The sequence below is a fragment of the Poecilia formosa genome, unplaced genomic scaffold, assembly GCF_000485575.1.
Source record: "Poecilia formosa unplaced genomic scaffold, Poecilia_formosa-5.1.2 Scaffold355, whole genome shotgun sequence".
In the NCBI taxonomy this organism is placed as follows: domain Eukaryota; kingdom Metazoa; phylum Chordata; class Actinopteri; order Cyprinodontiformes; family Poeciliidae; genus Poecilia; species Poecilia formosa.
In genome coordinates, this window is record NW_006800294.1 from 86,324 (window position 1) to 103,165 (window position 16,842).

The 16,842-nt window shown below is 42.7% G+C and overlaps 1 protein-coding gene across 2 annotated transcripts in view; it reads right to left on the reverse strand.

The window, feature by feature from the left end:
• The window catches only part of celf2 (cugbp, Elav-like family member 2), a 62,354-nt gene extending 50,055 nt beyond the window's left edge, over window positions 1-12,299 (reverse strand). The window contains exon 1 of one of the 2 annotated variants that reach the window (XM_016662041.1): window positions 12,221-12,299. The gene's annotated coding sequence lies outside the window, so the exon portion shown is untranslated. Of the gene's footprint in view, window positions 1-5,073; window positions 5,161-12,220 lie in introns of those variants that run through there. The other variant, XM_016662042.1, reaches the window with a different exon arrangement.
• Window positions 12,300-16,842: the final 4,543 nt, after the last annotated feature.

Sequence of the window (16,842 nt, forward strand, 5' to 3'; positions counted from 1 at the left end):
GGAGATTCAACACTGAACTGGAAATAATATCTGCAAAGATTTGCTCCTTATACAAATATTCACTTTCTGACAATTATTTAATAGAGTAGTTTTATTCTGACCTGTATTCACAAACGGTCCTGGTGGTACCTGGACCGCCTTCCCCATTCCCTTCATCTCTTCACCTCCAGCTTATGGAACAGGAGTAAATAATGATGGTAAACCCATTAGATCCAAATTCAATTAAAATGTTCACATCCGATCTGCTGATTCACTGCAGTCTTAATCTAAAGTAACGGGGGGAGCGGCTATGTTGGATTTTCAGATACATTTTTCCAACTTGGAGAGCAGCAGATGACAGGAATGTTTTATTATCTTAACTCAGAAAATAAACTGTCAGTTTACAGGTTGGAGGAACCGGTGGACGGATTCTCAGCCCAGAAATGATGAGATGTTTTGTGTCGCTCGTTTGTAATCCATCTTTTCTGCTTGTTGTTCTGCATGTTCCTCTCTGGACACGTGAGCTTCACCCGGCTGCTGCTCCATGAGGAGGAATCAGCGCTTTCTGATTCACAGGAATTGCAAATTAGATTAAAAATATCCAGCGAACGTGTGTCTGCTCGGATTAAAGTGTGCGCCTGTCATGTGAGCTGATCAAAGCTTCAAAGAGACCCAGATGTTGATGTCAGAGCGAATCCTGTTGGATCGACTCAGGTCTGCTCGGCGTTCCAGTGGCCTGCTGGCTGCCGGCGCAGTTTGCTTTGGAGATTATGGATCTGGAAGTTAAAACAAATCCTGCTGCTTCCACTTGCTCTCAACACCTTCAGCCCTTTTTTACTCTTCCTGACGCTTTTAAACCGAATGCTTTCAGCTTCTTACGATACAGAGTCAGACATGACAGAAAGTCCTAAACGTAGAGAGAGAAACTGGTTTAACGCTCGATGACTTCACTGGAAATTATACAATATTTTATCTGATTTCAGTTCATTTATTCTCAACTGGGAATACAATTAAAACGACTTTTTTTTAAATTCCTTACGGTGCCAATAAAAAGTATTTATTTTCCAGCAGGGCGGCGACCCGAAGCAGTGAGCTAAAGCAACAAAGAAATGATTAGAAAAAAAAAAAAACAAGGTGGAGATTGGATTGGCCTAGTCAAAGCCCAGACCTGTTCACAGCTGATCTACACCAACCTGACAGAGTTTATCAGGATGAATGGAGGAAAACTGCAGGATGATTGAGACAAATCCATGTGGAAATACTAAATATTCATGAAACCTTTTATTAAATATTTTTATTTAATGGTCATTATTTTCACTTTCATATTAAAGGTTTTTCTTGGTAATTGTTTATGTCATAAAAGTGAAATGTTGTTGATCCTAATTGATTGATAAGTTAAAAAAGAGTAAAAATACTCAGTGGAAAGAACTTCCTGCTTCGTTGGAGCTGAAATATGAAGCTGATTTGTTTCACTACTCAAAACAGGAAAGACCAGAAAACATCTCCTGACCTAAACTCCCCACATCTGCAGTCAGAAACATATTTAAATAGTTCATCTTCCGTTTAAATCTCTTTTAAAGAGCCGAAAAAGAGGCGACTGGTGGGTCACCGCGTCTCCATGACAACCATTACCCACAATCCACCAGCAAACTGGGTATTTACATCCAGATTTACCACGGCTGGACTATTCTGGTGCAAAATTATGACGATGGCGTAAATGTTGGATAAACGCGGGGTGATTTTCAGACTGCAGACATTGTGAAAGCCATCAGGTTAATCCCACACATGGACTCAGATCTGATCTTTCTGGGTGAAAACATCAGAATCGGCCCGTTTAGACTGCAGGGTCGCATTCGCCTGCTGTCCCAGAGGCTGGAGCTTTCTAAAACTTTCTAAACTCACAGTGGGATAGTGTAGCTGCACTAGAAGAGGAACATGCTCACAGAGTTTTTCCAGCAGGCCAGTAAAGGTGGAGGAGCTGGACCAGAACCAGTCCCAGATGAAGAGCGTTTTCAGCAAACCGAATGGAGGCGTTCTGAACGATCGGCCTCTCCGCAGCAGCACAGTTACTCTTAATTATCCCCACTTCATTTAGCTCAGTAAACAATTAACCCAACATGACTGTGAGGGCCTGATTGAAGGATCTGGTATTAGCTTTGACGCGGCTCCTCCACCCTGATCCGCTAAGTGTTGAACACAGTTAGCCTCCAGTTACAGTCTCCTCCGTCCTCTTCCTCCTGCTAATCAATACCCTTAAACGGCGCCACCAACACGAGGATGGGAAGTTAATTTAAAGAAGACTATTAATATTTCTGTAGTTAAAGAGGAGCGGACGCGCGTGACGTGGCGGAGGTTTGCCTTCCTTCGGCTCTGTTTGCCGTAGCGTTTGGGTTTTACTACGCCAATTACAGCCTTTAATTGAATTGATTTCGATAATGAGCCTCTGTAATGACACCGCTGTGGGAATGTGTGTGTGTGATGAATGAGCCGCTGCTGTTTTTTTATGGACCTAAATGATTTGTAAAGAGGCGGACAGCATTTACAGATGAGGACACACACACACACACACACACACACACACACACACACACGCTCGCTGCCGACCGGTCAGCCTTCCTAGAAACCATTTGTCCGAGCTCCAAGCCCTTCAGCCTGTTGCATAATATCCTCCAGGCTATAACACATGAATGTTTGATGGCGTACAGCTCTCTACACGGTGCATTTAATATCCTTTGCTGCTGTGGTTTCATCGTTGTGGACCAACCACCAACTCGCCGCTTACGCTCTGCATCGGACTCCAAGTGTCCGAACAAACAGCCAACGGCTCTCCGGCTCCCTCTGACTACAACCGTTAGCTTCTCCGACAGTAAATCCAATTCCAACCAACGACAGCTGATGGAAACCAGTCATCTCGGCAAAAAGTCGATTCTGTTTTTAATTGGTCCAAATCATTCAGATCAAACTAAGTTTAATATCAGACAAATCATTTAAAAACCTCTTACAAGGATTTTGTCAAAATTTCAACAGAAATGTTTTATTTATCGCTCAGTTGCCTGTAAATTTAAAGCCCTTCAGTTTCCCACTGCGCCTGAAAGCATCTCTGCTGCAGGACGGCTAAAGTTTGGTCTTTACTGTGTGAAGCTTTTTGAAACCTGGGACCTCAGACACAAACAGGATGAGCGTTAAAGGAACAGAGCTGTTTACACCACCACACTCCTATTGGGTCACACAATGTTACACTTTACATGAAAACCCTGCGCGGTGTATTCATATGAAGACTCAGCGTAATGGAAATATCTTTGCTTTCACCTTCGTCTTTAATTTTCTTCGACGGGTTTCAGTTGTGGCGAACCCGAAACAGCAACAGGATGATTGCACAAGTCTGCACCTCGAGGCAATTCAGAGACGAGATGAAGGTGAAAGAAAAACACTAAAAATTTCAGACTCAGCCGGTGGCTCCACCGCTTTGTCTTCCCTTTAGATACAGATGCAGGTTTCTGGGAGTCTGAAGCTGCATCCTGCTCTATTTCCCTCATTTAAATCTCTCCTTCGGAAAGTCATCAGATGGAAAAGCCGGCTGGGGAAAGTGGAGAGCGAGTGGGACCAATAAATATTTAAAGCAGGCAGATTGGGCATTAAATTTATTTGCCTTTCAAATGTGTTTGGTAAAACAGGGGGCTTGTTTACAGCTTGTCTGCATGACTGACCACTTGGGATTCTCTCCTCTAAGACAGCACATCTATCCCATGAAGCGAGAGATGAAATGGGCTCCTAACCAACAAAAACGGTTCTTTAAACACTTTAAAACAAGAACCTTGAGAAATATATCAAAATAAAAGTGTTTATTTAAATGCTTCATGAATAATTTAGAGATACTTTTTAGATTAGTAACAGAATTGCCAAAAAGCTGGAGTTGCTGAAGCGTGAAAACGACCGACAAAAATATAAATAAATAAAAAAACGTTGGTGCAGGACTATTAATAGAAGGAAATGAAAATGACAAAATACAGAATAACCAAAGCTTTTCTAAGTCCTGAGTCGTTTTCTGGAGTGAGAGATCAGAATGGAAACAGTTTATATAGTTTATATACATTTCCTTTTCTTGTTTTCAATTAGAAAAATATAATCTGGAAGAGCTGATGGTTTCGTGAACACAACATTCATTATTATCCAGTTTTAAAAACATGTGCAGCTTATATAGGAAGAATAAAAAACGCAAGCTGGACTCAAATTTGTAAGATAATATCTATTTCTGTCCATTTTACAATATTTCATCAAATCAACAGTGTTTTCTAGATTTCTCTCTTTTGTATTCCAATTTCATACAAACCCAACTAATATCTTTGTCAAAAAAAAAACAACAAAAAAACAAAACAACTTTTTATATTACATTTACAATGCAAAAATAGTACAGCTCATAAATAAAAGTAGGTCAGATTATTCAGGGTTTAAACTAAAACGTTCAACTTCATGCCAATATTAGGAAACATACTCAATAATATTCTCCAAGAGCAAACGCTATTAGCTACAATATGGAAATATTTAAACTTTAAATGGCTTCATTAATGAAGGTTGTGTGTTTATACTGAAACATTCTGAGTAAAATGAAGTGAACGTTTCAGAAACGCATCGCGAAGTTAGAACGAAGCGTTTCGTATTTAGAACGAAGCGTTGCGTATTTAGAAAGAAGCATTGCGTATTTAGAACGAAACGTTGCGTATTTAGAACGAAGCATTGCGTATTTAGAACGAAGCATTGCGTATTTAGAACGAAACGTTGCGTATTTAGAACGAAGCGTTGCGTATTTAGAACGAAACGTTGCGTATTAGAACGAAGCGTTGCGTATTTAGAACGAAGCGTTGCGTATTTAGAACGAAGCGTTGCGTATTTAGAACGAAACGTTGCGTATTTAGAACGAAGCGTTGCGTATTTAGAACGAAGCGTTTCGTATTTAGAACGAAGCGTTTCGTATTTAGAACGAAGCGTTGCGTATTTAGAACGAAGCGTTGCGTATTTAGAACGAAGCGTTGCGTACTTAGAACGAAGCATTTCGTATTTAGAATGAAGCGTGTTTATCAGTATCGTTAATCTTACCTTTTGCCTTTAGCGCAGCTAGCATTTAGCCGCCCTCCTGTCTTTTTCCGTCAGCCTCATAGTCAAATTACTTCTGGCTGCTCTGTTAGCCTTGTCGTTGCATGTTTTTTCAGGATGTACTTAATTGCTCCCAGCTGCAGGGGGCAGAACAGGGCGGGGCCAACTTTAAACCGCTTTGATTGGATAATTCTCCTTCGTTCCAAATGTCCGGTTTGACTCTCGTGCTGGTTTTATTCATGCAGCGCAGTTAGCTTATGCTACCTTTCAGCATTAGCTTATCAGTAGAGGGTGTGAAATTTTAATATGTAATAAAAAAGAATTTAATTGTGGATCATCCTAAATTAGACCTTAAGGTTAATAAATGTGTCCGTTTTTGTTGGATTAAATGTGTTTTTCACTGCTTTCTATGATATGTTTTTGTCCTTAGGAGCCAGTTTGAGTTTTTGTGTCACTTAGACGATTTATTTCAAGGAACCGACTTAAAAATTATGAGTTAAAAAGAAAAATAAATAAATATCCTCTGGCAACAGCTGATAAAAATGTCTCCAGGGTCTGATTTCAATAATCAGAGCATTTCCATCAGCGCCTGCTTGATCGTTTTCTCCAGTGTCTACAATATCTCACATCCTCCAGCGTGACTTGGCTCACTCTGTAAACTGTTTCCACAGTTTGGCATGATGTATGATATCTAAAATCCCACAGCGTGAGCTGAGCTTTCCACAATTTCACCATCCATTTATCTACAATCAAACACGGGAGAAGTGAATCTTTTATTATTTGTCCTGTTTAATTAAGACTGTTTAAAAAGTTTTGCTTTGATTGCTGAAGTTCTCTGGTGTCAGCGTGGCGTTTGTGACAGTAGGAGCTGTTCATTTGGACAAATGATGTGTCATTCTAACTTTGTTTGGCCTTCATCTCCTCTGACGGATCTAATAAGCACTCAGACCTGCAGCGTGAACGCAGCCAGAGCCTCCAAAGCAAGTGTTCGCATCGGCTTCAAAGCCCGGCGCAGCGGGGGTCCTGCGACCACGGGCCCTCCTCATGAAAGGACAGGATTTCTCACATCACTGAAACCGATAATGCACATTATCACTTACAGTCTGTTTGCAGCGCCGTCCGCTGACTTGAAATAATAACCGACTGATTAAATGACTTATGTCTTTGGACTGTAAATTGCTGCTTTTAAACCTTAACCCTGCTTGAGATCCAGCTGGCTTTGAAGGGAGGCTTTGATGTGCCTTTGGTTGGAGGAACACACACAACCTTGAGGCCTGCGTCGTGCCGCCGAAGAGTGGCTAATTATCTCAGCAGCAGAAAGGTAAGGCGAGCGGGGACCAGCGTGTGTGGTCTCAGCGCCACGGCGGCTTTTAATGAGCCCACGCTCTGATCCGCCCACGTCAAGGACGGGATCGGCGTGATCCCGTCCCGACACGTGACCAAGCCTCCCCGGCTTTCCGTCAGGATTTTACATCCTTGAAAAGATTCTCTCTTTTTTTGTGCCGAGGACAAAAAGATGGAGGCAGAGATCCAAGAAGATGGAGAAGAAAACAAGGATAAAAGGCTGAAACGCTCCAAGCTGGAGGGCGCTCCAGAGGACACTTCCTAGATTAGCTCCCCCTCCCATCCGGCCCTCCGTGTTCCCTCCGACCCCGCTTCAGATGGGGAACAAGCGGCCCCGGGGCCCTCTCTATGGGCGTCTGGAGCCGGGTGGGTGGTTATCAGGGGACACGGGGCATTTAGACATCTGTCAGCCGCTAATGAAAGAGTTCAATTTAGTGGAAAATCTAAAACAACCTTGTCTGACGGGCAGGCTGACAGCTTTTAACTTGCCGTGAGTGTGAGTGTGTGTGTGTGTGTGTGTGTGTGTGTGTGTTGGAGTGGATCAGGAGGGGGAAATTAGAAAAATAAATTAATAAAAAGGTGAAAGTAACTGCTGAGGCATATTTTCTCTGCAGATGAAAGCGAGGATGTGAGTGTTAGAGGCAGGCAGGCCGTGCAGCAGGGGTCGGGTCTTATGGCTTTAAATCGCTCCGGGGGGCGGCGCATGTTTCCCAACGATAGATGGGTTATGGAAGGGGTAGCGTGTGTGTGTGTGTGTGTGTGTGTGTGTGGGGATGAACACATGGCTCTCCAGGCAACACTCTGTCTCCACCCCCCTCGACCTTCATTAGCGGGTCATTAGGAGAAGTTCAGGGAAAGCTGGAAAACAGTCGGCTCTGTTTGTCTTCACAGAAACACTCATTATTGTTCTGCGTTTTATTTTTTTATTTTTTGTACCGCGCTGCATCATGACGGCGCATTAACGAAGAGAGGATAGTCCAACCCAAAGCAGACAGATGACTAGAAAACGGCTTTATTATCTGCTAATAATGGCTTGTAAAAAGACATTAATACTCAATAGAAACAGAAAATATTTAACTATTCATTTGTTTAATGGTTGCCTCATATTTTGGGATTTTTTTTTTTAACCATTCTTCCAGAAATGCATATGTGAAGTCAGACACTAATGTTGAGGAAGTAAGGAGTCCCATTCCTGACTGAGTAGCTCTGATTGGGTCATTTCTGTTTATTTGTGGGGCCATGAACACAGCATGTGGGACGTGATGAAGATACAAAACAGAAGAAGAGGAGGATGACGAAGAAGAAATAAAGGTACAGAAAAGGAAAGTTTGTTCATTTTTCTTTTCTTCTCCTTCTCATCACAAAAACAAACTGAAGAGAAAAGATTCAAGCATTCATTTGTTTGATGCTTGCCTCATATTTTGGGATTTTTAAGGAAATGCATGTGTGAGGTCAGACACTGATGTTGGACCAGTATGGCGTTACATTCCTGCCAAAAACCCTGTGAAGTCTATTAAGTAATCACAACAGTGCATGTATTCATCGAGAGATTGCAGATATTTCTATTTATCCACAGGCCCATGAACGCAGCATGGGACATGATGTGGAATCAAAGCACAGAAGAAGAGGAGGAGGAGGGTGACAAAGAATAAGAAAAGGTGTAGAAATGGAAAGTTTAATTTTTCCTTTCCTTTTTTTTTTTTACCTCAACATGCTTTTTGCAGCCATTAATAATTTCCTGCCGTCGTTCTAACTGAATATTTGATTATCTGTTTAATTAAATTGGTAAAATGATTTAAAACTGGTTTTCAGGGAAAAAACTGATTTTTAAAGATATTCCAGAAAGTTTAAACAGCATTTAAGATGCAGGCTTGTAAAGACCAATTTAGAAATGTAAATTTGTGAGCAGGCCCACAGCATGATGCCACCACCACCACCATGCATGGCAGCTGGTTCACAAAGTATCCACTGAACAAACTGAATAAATCATGATGTGTGATTATAATTTCATGATGGAAGAAATGTCTGCAGGCTGGATCCTTATTTTAAGGTTTTTTTCAAGTTGGTCCTAAAGCTGCAACAATAAGACTTTATTGGTCTAAATTAAAAAAAAAAAAAAAAAAAAAACCCATCAAAATAGGCACAAAAAAAGGAAAAGATTCTGCAGGTTGTAGTAAATTCACTCAGGAAGTGGAGAAGTGACTAAATATGAATTAATATCTCAGGTCTGCAAACATGAAAATCATACCTGGACACATTTAAGTGCAGCGACTGGTAACAAGAAGCGTGTTCCTGCCCCAAACCAACATGGCTGCCGCTGGCGGCACCAGAATCCTTTCTGCAGTTTGGGCCCCGTCCAGCTTTCCACTCTGACTGCATCTCTCCCTGTTAAGGTCTTGGGTTGGAAAGAGCGATAGAGCGAGGGAAGGGAAGAGTGCCAACTCAAACATTGTTCCACTGGCTTTTACAAGCTCACAGAGTGGGGGAGTTAATAAGCAGGTATTGGTTTTTAACGGCGGCCCGTTTATTGCTTTGGCCTCGGGCGAGCGGCAGCGCTCCACTCCACCTTTTCCCCGTCCGTCCGTACATCAGCTCCACTAATCTCTGGCTCGCCTCTCGCCCCGCTCTGCCTGCTCTCCTTTTGTTTTCACGTCTCCATGAGCAATTAATCCCGACTCCTCATCAAGCGCTGGCTTTTAGCCCCGCCCATAACCTTTTCAGCATCGTCGAATCAGAAGCTTTTATGAAAAGACGAAATCAGAAACAAAACCGCATCAATTCTGCGTTATTATGTTGCTATTGATTGTGTCTGCTGCAGGTACATGTTGGAGAGCTGCTGCTGATCCTCGCGCTGCGGTTTATTCAATTTAAAAGCATATCTCTCAGTCAATACGGGACGATCTGACATCCGCGAGTCATTGCTGTGCGTCTCCGACATGATGAATGCGCTGCAGCTTTAATTACGGACATATTGAGCTGTTGATCAGTGTCATCTGGTCCTCAGAGGACGGCTCCCTCAAGGTTCAGCGGCACGGAGCAAAATGAGACCAAAATCCTCCAAACTGGGATTAAAAGCCTTTCATTCCTGGTTTAAATGCTGATATCTGTGTTTGATGCTTTGTGGAAAATTTTACAAGCAGAAGGAAGAGGCGTGTGGGTCGTGTTGCCCTGAAGTTTGTCTTCCATGCAATAAAACTCTCTGTCCGCTCCATTAGCCTTTTAAAGTGAAACCGCCTCGCAGCCAACATGTAAAAGCTGCAGAGCCTCTGAGTACAAAGGTTCCGTTGAAAATAAGCTGGATTACATCAACGATTCCTGAGTTTTTCTCTGCTGATTCTCAGTTATAAAATGGAAGATTAGGGGGATTAGATACAGATTACAGGTTCTGTAGATTAGGATTAATGGACCTATAATCTAGACTAATTTTGCACCTCGTGTATGAAACTGCTGCATCCCAGGTGAACAAATTGGCATCATCACAGATCCTTCCTTCAAGCAGAAACAAACTCCATCAGTGTTTACACTCCTGCTGTTATTTACAGTTTTTGCTGTTGCATTGATTTTCATGATGTAATTCCATAAATATCAACATAAAACAAATTTTAATGCAATTAATAAAATTTTTGTTTGGTCGGGAACCTTTGTATTTCCATGTTTCTGGTACACCTGTAAATCTGACGCACAAACGACATCCAGTTTTAACCTGTCATTCACACGAGGACCCAAATTTGGGTCCTCGTGTGAATGACAACCTGTGAACAACAGGTTAACTTCTGCTTCTAAAAAGCGATCTGATTGGACGCTGGAGAAGACCATCACTGTGTTCAGGTTGTGCTAAAAGGAGCTAGCGCTGCTGTTCAAGCCCTGACTTGGCAGAGATAAAAACTGCTTTGATTTGATGATAAAATGATATTTTAGCGGTTATCTTGAATGTTCTCTTTATGAGGGCCACATAAGATGTTAAAGCGAGCTAGTTTTGGCCCCCGTGGCATGAGTTTGATACGAATCCCTTACCTATTTCTGATTTGATGTTGAAATAGGATAGAAGAAAATTTATACCAGCCAATAACGTGTTTCTGCAGAAATATTTGTGACCTGAGAAATATTATGCTTTACATATTGAAGAAAATTCTAATTGTCTTTAAATTTGAATTTAAAGTAAATGAATAAAACTGTCCAGTAATCTAAATGTTCACAGTTACAGAAACGGATTCCTGTCATGTTGGCGCGAGTGCAGAGAAAGGATCTGAAGGTCCAGTTTAGCTGCATCAGGATGAACATTTCCTCAGCAGGCTGCAGGTTTACCTGCAGAGGACGGCTGACCGGAGCGGATAGGACGGCGTTACCGAGGCGATTTCATGTCCTGTAATCCTAAACCTGCTGCTGCCTCTGTCCTCAGGCTGCTTCTCTCCTCCAGCTGCGGATCACCGGACGGATCAACAGGCTGACTTTAACCCGCTTATTCCGCTCGCAATTAACACGCTTCCTCTGCGCAGAGAAAGGGGCAGGATTCTGGCTCCATACAGGGATATGAGGGATTCCCTCCTGAACCGCCCGGGAGGCCGATCCGATGGAGCAAGTTGAAGGTTTGTAGACGGACCAGAGTTTGCCGTTTTAGTTTGGTTAAGCGTTCACACTCACCAAACGAACCGGACTTTCAAGACAAACAGACTGGAGTTGGACTAGTCCAACATATAGACATATATTTATGTCTTTGGGAATTAGCCCTAAGACATAAATATATCTCTGATGATGTCACATTATTGTCTTTTCTTTGTTTCTCTAGATGTTTGTAGCGGTTACCCCAGACAGAGACGCCCTGAGCAGAGAGTCGTATTGCCCACGTCTTACCCACTGAGTCCAGTAACTCTGGACAGAAGAGCTTAACTGCCAGAGCTGGGAAATAAGTACGAGAGCAGTGTGTCTTTTCTTGGTTTAACGACTTTTATATCTCATTAAAACCCAAATTATTTTTTGCCTAAATGAGAAAAGTGTAACAGTAAAACAGGATGCGTGTCGTTTAGAAGCAGCTTAGTGAGAGGACGGAGACAGAGGAAGTCCCTTTATGACTTTTTAAGATGCTGTAATCTGTCAGGAATGTTTTTCCATACTGAGTGACAAACTGACACACATTCATTATAACGACCTGCTGCATGCAGCCTCTGTAAGCTTGTTTTATAGAGATGTCCTGCGGATCTCTTGTTGTGTGATCTGAACAGGAGAAACCTGAGTAAATAAAAGAAACTACTTCAAATAATCAGGTTTTCTATAGTAGAGAATGAGAAGATTTTAGAGGAAGGACCAGCAGTCCTGGAGGAACCTCTGGATGTTGAAACGGGGCTACAAAGTTTAATTTGCATCTCTGCAGGCCCAGTAAAGAGACCACATTACATCTCTGACTCCTGCAGCTCCACCAAAACAAATCCAGCTCTTTCTAATGTTATTATCCAGCTGGGAGACACCTTCAGCTCGGCTCCCAGCTCCACGCCATTCGCAGCGTGTTCCTCTGGAGGAACAATGCTTCCAAACAGGAGTGTTTGTTTCCAACAAACTCCCAGCGGCGGCTGCCTTCAGCATCTGCTTCCCTGCTTATCAACGGCCAGGCTTCTCACACAAACTCCCTGCGACAGGCGGCTGCTCACCTGCGCGCGGCCGGTCACTCACCGCTGCTAAATGCGGCATGGCAGCATGGAGGTAATCTCCCCGACACACGCAGGCCGGGGGCGATCGCGCCTCAGGGCGCTGCTGGGAGTGTGTGATTAGAGCGAAAGGTGGGAAGAGGAGAAGCCAAGACACAAATACTCACCCCTGTTAAGGTCTTTATGTTATGCAGTGCATTCTGGGCTTCAAGGGCAGCTTTCCTTGTGTAAAACGTGACAAAACAGCAGCCTGGAGAGACAGAGGAAACACAGAGAGCAGAGGGATCAGCAACAAAGAGCAGCTTCTATATTCATCTGCTTGGCATCACCTGTCGACACCTGCAGACGCTGAGTGAATGTTAACAACACAAACATCCAGCCTGAGATGACGAGAAGGCTTCTGGATCGGTTTCAAAGCCTGATGAGTCGAGTCGAGAGGAAGTGGCACACGGGGAGACGCAGGAACACAAACACAAAATAAAAGGCAGAAACGCTGGAGCAGCGGCTTTCTGCTCATTAATCCTGCAGCAATCAGAGGAACGCTGCAGAAGGAAGCGATGCTTTCGCTGACCTGATTTAATTACAGACATGAAGGTCAAGCCAGGAAGAGCTTCTCCAGATTCTACGGCCTGTTTGTGCCTCAAATCTTAAAATAAATGATCATTTCGCTCTGCAGGAGGCTGAAATCTGTTGCATTTATCTTCTGACATTAAATATGGACCAATTATATTACAGTTTGTGAACTGAGATTCAAAATGTTTGTAAAAATTAAAGAAAAACAGAAAATGGACAAATTTCACAAAACGGTCAAATTACTTAAAATTCTGGGAAAAAAAGCTGTAAAAATGGCTTAATGGAAAAAAATATATAATACTACCATTATTACCAATATTCCAATTATTATTATTATCAATTACTTATTATAAATATATTTTATATGTATGTCTATAATGACTTTAGCTACTACTATAAATTATTTATAATAAAAATGTTTTAATAACATTTCTAATAATAATTAGTTATTTTATTAACAATATAATTTTTTTGAATTATTATTCCATATTTTATTTGAAGATTAAATTATGTACTCCGTTTTTTACCTACAAATGTCCTGAGAAGAATCTAACATTTAATTATAGAATATTATCTGTAGGGCATTTATTAATTCACTTTATGCTCTGTTTGCCTTCCATACTCCACCTGATGGATTGTATTTAATCCCAAACATTAGATATCATTTCTGCCTGTAAAGCCAACAGAAAGATGCAAAGTGCAGCAGGTTTCTGAGTCCCTGCAGAGAGGAAGAGCAGAGCTGCAGAAATCTGCACATTCATGCAAAAAAACCCAGGAAGAAAACATTTAGGCCAGACAAAGAGGCGTGGCTCTTCTGCAAACATCGGCTGTCTGTTGATCTGGGCCAGAAAATCTGAAGATCCTTCTGTCTGAATCAATTAATACAAAGATCTCAGGAGTTCCTTTCAATCCAGACTGAGGATGCGGCGCAGAAAACATTACACACTGTGGGTCTGAGATTGTGTTGCATCAAACACGAGCTGGCTTTATTAGAGAGGTAAATATCCCATCATCACGCAGCAGCCACAGGTGAGCCGGTGCCGGATCGTCATTCTGGAGGCTCCAGTTTTTGCCATCTGTTAATTTCTGTGCTTATTTGTCCAGCGGTGAGCAGAAAGCGCTTTTGTTTACATCTGCTTTGTTGTTTTCCCGTTGTGCTCTGACACAAATCAAATCAGCCGGACCGAGACGGAGCCGCTGCTGGTTCTGATGGCCGGTGACGCCTGGCCTGCGGTCCAGCAGCGAGCATCTGGAGCGGGTTTCGCCTGCCGTCCCAGAGTCCCAGTGATGAGGCTGGGAGCGAAATGGATCTGGATTCCTGCAGCGTCCTGCGGGACGAGCTGGCCCATCGCCTGGCACCGCCGACTTGAGCTGGATGCCGCTGCACCGCGTTGTGCTGCGCCGCGCTGCGCCCGCCGCTGCACTGCACGGATAACACCGGGCTTAGTGTCTGCTTCACCTCCACTAACACACAGTCCACCGCGTGTCACTTCCTGTCGCCTTCTAATGGGACAATCAGCAAGATGGAGACTTAGAAATGTATAAAAAGCATCACACACAACAAGCTCCTCCTCCCCCACCTGTTGCTGAAAACCATCAGTCAATAAGAACAAAGCAAAAACCAAAAAACCACAAGAGGCAGAAATATTTTCTAATAATCACCAAGGCTCAAATAAGACAGAAAACACAACTCGTCAGCTTTAGTTAGTTTTTAGAGTGTTTTTATTATTTTTAATATTCTTTAGGTTTGTTCATACTTTGGTTAATTTTAAGGCTAAAGTACTGTATTGTGATTATGTCTACATCTATTGGATGAGAAAGACTCAACAGAAAATTGTTCAATTATTGTTGAACAACCAACTGATTGGTGTTTTCTCCAAACTGTCGTTGACATTTACGGACAGCTGACATGAACTGGATGTGTGGAGAAGGAAATAAGTCAATCTAACATAAAGCTGGATAATAAATCAATAATAAATATCACGACAGACGAGATCAATAGATAATACAGCTGATAGAATATTCTCTGACTGATCCAGAGTGAGACATTAGGTTGGTGGAATCAACCAACTTCCTCTCTCTTTGGTTGCCTAGCAACAACCTGATGGGTAAGTTCCACCAATTTTGGTTCCCTAGCAACAACCTGATGGGTAAGTTCCACCAATTTTGGTTGCCTAGCAACAACCTGATGGGTAAGTTCCACCAATTTTGGTTCCCTAGCAACAACTTGTTGAGTAACGACACAGCAGCAGTTGAAGGTTTGGCCACCGAGCTTCATAACACGGCTGAGTTCACCTCCACAGACAAACTGGAATAAATAAATCATTAAAAACAATAAAAACAGGACCTGACTGACAACACGAAGCAGGCTAAAGCTGCTCCATCATGTTTATGTCTGTATGGCTCAAAAAATTATGAAATGAAGGTTAAATATTGGCCCAGTCAAAGCCTGGACTGTAAGCTCACCAAGGTGTTTGGTTTAAAGTTAATCAGACTGTAGCCTTGGAGCCACATTAGCTTTTAGCGGTTTTCCTCCAGCTCGGTGCAAAGTGGATGTTATCCAGCAGGGAACCGTTAGCGTAGCCTCGGCCCGCAGCATTACTACCATTATCATTCCAATTGCACCGGTGTTCACGTTTTTGGCCCCCGATGGGCCATTTGCAATTCCAATAAACAGTGTTAGGTGCTAGCCACAAATTACGATTCCAGTGGCGTTTCCTGCAGAGCTGGACATGTGAGGGTTAGCTTTTGGTGTTAGCATTAGCGATTCTGGCAGCATATAGCATGCCCCCTGCATGCTATATGGAGAGCGCCGCCGCCGCCGCGCGTTGAGATTCCCGAGCCGTCGCCGCGCCTCGGAGCCATGCAGCATGTGGCGGATCGTCCCAGGTGGTGGGCTGTCAGGACGGGGATCAAAGAGCAGAGGAGCGGACCTCACACACACACATTTACACACCCGGGCGTGTCACTTCCACCTGTTTAACAGTCAGCACACTCGCTCGCAGAAAAAAAACCCTGCAGTGAGCCACAGAGTGACACGCTTATCTGAGAAGTCTGTCTACAGCAACGCGTCGCATTTACACAAACACACTTTAAAAGTGCTAAAAATGTGCAGCCGACTGGCATAAATGCTTCTTCCGGCGGTTTTTGTGAGTCTTTTCTCGCAGCACAAACATTTACTCTGAGGCAGAGGGGCTCAGAGCGCCGAGATCCGCTCTGCTTGAGTTGTTGAAGAGGGACTCTCAAAAAATACACACCAGAGACGAGCGCACAAACTCCAGGAGAGGGTAAATCTATTACAGGCTGCTGCGTGTGTGTGTGTGTGTGTGTGTGTGTGTGAGAGAGAGAGAACAACAGGAAGACGAGCTGAGAGGACAAGAGGAAGAAGGGCAGAGGGTGTGCACCACAGAAGAAGAGGGATGGGGGAGGAAGAGGTTGTGAACAGAATAAAGAGCAGAGGAGGGAGATGCCGGTTCATAAATGCTTCATGGAGGCTGAAAGGCGGCCTTTGACTGAGCGAAGACCTCCCCCCCCCCAACCTGTTTCTGTCAACACATCCAGCCTCTGGAACAACAGAGCAGCAGCTACGGTGGTCCTGATGGGTCAAACTGACCTCATATGTCAGCTTTTACTTAAAATCATTCCTAACTGCAGCGCAAAGATTCACCTTCACTTCTTCCACTTTTTACTGCAAACTTTAACTCATAAAAACCCATAAAAATAAAGTTTAATATTAAATCCTTAATGTTGATTTAAAACAATCCTAATTCCACTATAGCAAGACAATTTACCATGTTATAAAGCAAATAATCTGCCAGAACTAGAACTTTTTAAATCAATTTTAAGGAATTATTTACTTTAATCAAGATCCTATTATCTCCTGAAAAGTTACTTATAACTTAAATAAGATAAAATGAAGATATTTGCAGTAGTAACTAGACCAACAACACTTGGTGAAATTTGGTGTTTTTGGATTGAATACTTTCTAAAAATCCATCAGATGTTTTTAGAAGCAGGATAAATTTTCCCAATCTGGCAACCCTGCTCTTCTGTTTGTTTTTTTTCTTCTGTGGTTCTCTGGAAGCGTTTTTGTAAATTTCCTTTTAAAACAATTGAAGCATTTTTTTATAACGTCTATCTTGGGTTAACATTTCCAGAAAACAGTTTTTCCATTTAAAATGTTTATTTGTGAAAATAAGAGCAGCTCCGCCCTTTA